Raw genomic sequence first — 5,391 nt, 5'->3', positions numbered from 1 at the left:
CGCCCGGTTCACGGGGCTGCAGCTGCCGTGGTCCGGTGGAGGGAAGGAGAGCTGGGTGCAGAAAGCGAATCCGGGTATCGGTCTGCACGAAATTCACGTATTTCGCCCTTTTCAGCCACGAGGAGGAACTCGGGTAACATGGGCCTCGTTTCTCTATTGCTAGGCTATTGGTAGTCACACACGAATGGATTCCATTCCAGGCCCCGTCGCTCACTAGATCTGTGATCTTTAGCTTCTTTTTCCTTCTGGGAGTATCTGTTTTTGCGATTTTTTCCTGCTGAGTGAATGTATATTGAACAAATAAATATTTACTGAACTCATACTGAGGGCCAAGTACTGGATGCTTCAGTTGGTTATAGATGTGATGGTGTTGAACAGAATGTTATAAAACACTATGAGCATTGTGTAGCAGGGACCTCTGACCCTACTCTGGAGAATTAGGTTAGAGGTACTGGAGTTTAAGCTGAGACCCCCAAGGATGAGTAGGGGTTGGTAGGGAAAGAAAATGGGAAGAGTGGTTCAGTCAGGAGGAAGTTCATCGGAAGGCCCTGTGGTGGGAAGGAGCAGAAAAGAAGGGCATTGTGCCTGGGGCTCAGGGGGAGGGGAAGAGAGTGGGCGCTGTGAGGCTGGTGAGGTGGGTGCAGTGAGGCTGGCGAGGTGGGCGCTGTGAGGCTGGCGAGGTGGGTAGGTAGTGGACAGGTCATGTAGAGCTTTTTAGACGGGTTTAGCAGGGTTCTTTGGGTTATACTAAGAGTAGAATCTAACATCCATTCAGTTCTGCAAGCTAGAAACCCAAATGTCTTCCATCCTAAACACTTTTTTTTCTTGCTCACACACCTCCATATGCACTCTGTTAGGTCCTGTTGGTTTTATCCTCTGAGTAGTTTTTAGATCTGTCCACTTCTTTCCATATCTTTGTCATTGCTTCCATTCTAGCTTGAACCCCCATCTTGTTCAGGTGAAGCCACTGATTCTAAGAAGATATAACATGTCTAACTATGGAAGGTGTTCCTTTACTATCTCTTGCCCTCCAGCCTTTCCCCCAGTCCTCCCCCAAATTCTACCCGTGCTTCGTGCTTCGAGACTGATGTGCACGAAGTCTTTCTTGTCCAGCTTTTGTTATGGGACCTTCTGAGCTCTATGCTTCCTTCCAGGAAGAGGGTTGTCATAACCCGCTGGGTGGTCCAATTATCTTAGCCCCAAATTCATGAGGAATGACCTCATTTATTACTTGTATTAACATTACTCCTCATTGTTGAGGGTAACAAAGCTGTGCCTCTGCTATCTCAGCCCAGTTTCAGAAGCAGGAGCTGATTACATATTTCCTTTTCCTTCTAAATCCTCTCATATTCCTAAGTATTTCTGAAATGTTATATATTCTGCCTATGTATGTGTGATTTCTTTCATCATCTTTTTCAAGTTTTCCCCTCCTCCCTCAAGGTGAGCTACATGAATTTATTGTCTTGTTTATTTTCTCTAAGTGCCTAAAAGTCTAGTAGAATTTTGAGTAAAGAAGCTAAAGGTGACGTGGGAAGTGAGACTCCTTCCTTTAATATTGCATGTGTCACATTTTTTGAGTAAATCCTGACTTGAGTTTTTTCTACTTGTGTCTCTGATATTGGGTCTTCAGTACTGTATTGGAACTGTATGGTTTCCCTTGCTTCCCCATAGATTTTCATTCGGCAAACATTTATTGAGTATCTGTTATGTGTTAGCTACTATTCCTCATCTTTAGGTTAGATAGGCAAGACAAATTTCTTGAGAGAGATTCTAGTCTAGTGGGGATGAGTAATGAAGGTAAGCAATAGGCTTGGTGCTTGAGAGAAAAAGAGATCAGTTGATTGGTCCGTCCACCTAGGCTTAATCACCAACATTGCTTTCCCATAGGTTCTGACAGGGAATTGAATCGCTGATTTGATTCTCTACTTCATGTAATCTGTTGATTCACTCTAATGTATTCTTTATTTCAGTTACTGTATTCTTAATTTCTGACTGGTTCTTTATGTTTTCTATATTCATTTTATGTTTTCTATATTTATTTTCTATAATCTCTTTGTTGAAGTTCTCACTGAGATCATTAAGCATCCTTATAACCAGTGTTTTGAACTCTGCATCTGGTAGATTGCTTGTCTCCATTTTGTTCTTTTTCTGGAGTTTCTTTGTTCTGTTCTTTCATTTGGGACATGTTTCTTTATCTCCTCATTTTGGCAGCTTCCCTCTTTATTTCTATGTATGAGGTAGAGCTACCATGTCTCCTGGTCTTGGTAGAGTGTCTGTGGGGCCCAGTGGTACAGTCTCCCTGGTCGCCTGAGCTGGACGCTCCAGGTGTGTCCCTTATGTGGGTTGTGTGTGCCCTTTTATTGTAGTTCAGCCTTGATTGCTGTTGGTACATCAATGAGATGGATTAATCCTCAGGCTGATTGATTATGAGGACTGGCTGTGACTACAGTGGAGGAACCATTGTGCAGGGGTTAACCCTATGGAGCAGGATTTGCTTTATCAGGGTACTGGTGCCTGCTGAGTGTGCCCTTGGAGTATGTCATTTCTAGAGGTGGTTGGGTGGTGCTCTGACGTGGCCTGAAGATGGCCACTGGGTGTATTTGTTTTGGGGTCTCTTGGGAGGTGCAGGCCAAGGTTAGCTGCTGCTTGTGCCCTGCTCAGAGCCACCTGGTACGAGCTACAAAGTGATGTGCAGATGGTTGCCATTTGTGCTGGGCTTGGAGGTGCCTGGGAGAGGTTAAGCTATGAACTGAGGTTAGGTGCTGCTAGTGCTGTGTTTGGGGTTGCTTAGCTAGTTGGGGCATGATGAAGCCAGGTTCTGCTTGTTTGGGGTTTGTGAACCTTTGTGAGATTTTAGGAAACTCTGAAGCATGAGCCGAGACAGACTGGTTATTTTATTTGTTATATTTTAAAAACATATTTTTATTGATTTCAGAGAGGAAGGGGGGGAGAGAGAAAGAGAGAGAGAGAGAGAGAGAGAGAGGGAGAGAGAGAGAAAGAGAGAAACATCAGTGATGAGAGAGAATCATTGATCGGCTGCCTGGGAATTGAGCCTGCAACCTGGGCATGTGCCCTTGACTGGAATTGAATCCTGGACCCTTCAGTCCGCAGGCCGACGCTCTATCCACTGAGCCAAACCAGATAGGACTGTTATATGGAAAAGCTACTGGAAGCCACTTGGGTGGGTTGGCAAGTTGGGTGGGTCAAGGTAAGGAAATTACTAGGGTGGGTGAACAGTGTTAGCCAGGTTGATGGAGACTCAGAGGTAGTGCCTGCCTGCACCTGTCAGGGAAGAGCCCAGCAAAGGAACAGTGGCTTCTGCCAGTATTTCTTTTTTTTCCTTTTCTTTTTAATTTGTCTGTATTTGCCATAACTTTTTAAAGCAGAATGTGACGAGAGCACTGCACTTCTATGCACAAAACTTGCTCTGAGTAACTTTCAAACGGCTTTACAACATGCCTAGGTAGTTTATATTTCTGCTATGCTACACGATCCTTTTCTTTGGAGACAAACCCTATGGACAGTTACTACCATTGTGTTGGTCAGCTTAGCATACTAACTTCTAGAGGCCACACATGCAGTTGATAAACTACAGGGTGTGTTGGGCTTAAAAAGTAGATCTTAGAGGAGGAAGGTTGTTTTAACCATGCATCTCAGAACACTTTAGCAACAAAGATTTGGTCTACTTAGGAATCTGCTTGAGAGATAAACACTTCAGACCACAAAGCTAACAAACATTAGGCTACATGTATCTTACAACAAAGATAGCCCCGTTCTGTTAAAACAGGCCAACATGGAACTAGGAAAGAAAAACGAGCCTGGCTTCAGTGCCTGAAGTATCACAGTCTCATACACATAGAGGGGGAAAGGAACCCAGTCTTCCCTTTACGTAGTTGCCATGCCATACATATTTTTAAAATGTTAACAAAAATAAAGGAAAAAGTCCTTGAAAATATATTATCCAAGTTCTGCCAGTATTTCTGTCTGGGAGAAAGCTCTCTCTCTAGCCCAGTGGTTCTCAACCTGTGGGTCGCGACCCCTTTGGCGGTCAAACGACCCTTTCACAGGGGTCGCCTAAGACCATCCTGCATATCAGATATTTACATTACGATTCATAACAGTAGCAACATTACAGTTATGAAGTAGCAACGAAAATAATTTTATGGTTGGGTCACAACATGAGGAACTGTATTAAAGGGCCAGAAGGTTGAGAACCACTGCTCTAGCCCTTGCCCCAAAGCCAGATAATTTAGTTGCTGATCCCTCTATGTCCCTGCTGCCTTTCGAGCTGCTGCCCCAGGGCTGGAGTTTAGAGGGAGCCAGTCCGAATAAGTCTGTACACGGGATTCCGTAGCCCTCCGTCTCACTGCTGGTTTTCACAGCCAGAAGTTATGGGAACGTCTCTTCTTGGCACTGGGACCCTGAGCTGGGGAGTCTGGTGTGGGGCTTGGACCCCTCACTCCTCAGGGGGCAACTCTGCAGCTGAGCGATCCCTTCAGATTTTTTATTGCCACATGTGGGTGTGGGACCAGCCTGTTCCACATCTCTGCCCCTCCTATCAGTCTCTGGCTTCTTCCGTATATCCTTAGTTACAGGATTTCTGTTCCAGCGGTTCTCAACCTGTGGGTCTCGACCATCGGAAAACACATATAGCATATCAGATATTTACATTACGATTCATAACAGTAGCAAAATTACAGTTATGAAGTAGCAACAAAAATAATTTTATGGTTGGGGGTCACCACAACATGAGGAACTGTATTAAAGGGTCGCGGCATTAGGAAGGTTGAGAACCACTGGTAGGCTGTTCTCAATGATGGGTGTTCTGTAGTTTAGTTGTAATTTTGATGTGGTCATGGGAGGAGGTGAGTACAGCATTTACCTACTCGTACACCATCGTGACCAGAAGTCTACCTTGGCATTCTTAACAGGTCTAAGGAAGCCAGGGACAGGAGGAGGGGGATTTGTTTGGGGGTGAAGGAGGAAGGGAAACAGGTGAGTTCAGTGTCCATTAAAGCAAGCATTTATGAATGTCTCCTCTGCTAGGTGCTGCTCAGGGATACACCGGTGAAGCAGACCTGTCTTTGAGGTCTGGTAGCTGGGATGAGTTGGGCTGTCCTCTGTATAGCACTAATCTGTAGGGTGGACAGTAAAAGAAGGGGTCAAGCATGACGTGACTTTGAGGAAAGTCTGCAGGACAGGCTGCTGTGTGTGTCACCTACTGAAGATAGGACAAAGGCCGAGGCCTCTAGTCTAGAGGAATGGTCTCTTCTCCTCAGAGGAGGTGGGACTTCAGAAAAGGCTTCATAGATACTGGGACACGGCAGGGCGTGGGGAAATTCTGCACCTTTAGCATCCTATTCCTGACTCACTTTCCTGTTTTCTTCTAGA

This window comes from Myotis brandtii, unplaced genomic scaffold (genome assembly GCF_000412655.1).
Source record: "Myotis brandtii unplaced genomic scaffold, ASM41265v1 scaffold728, whole genome shotgun sequence".
NCBI lineage: Eukaryota > Metazoa > Chordata > Mammalia > Chiroptera > Vespertilionidae > Myotis > Myotis brandtii.
This window is presented reverse-complemented; position numbering follows the sequence as displayed.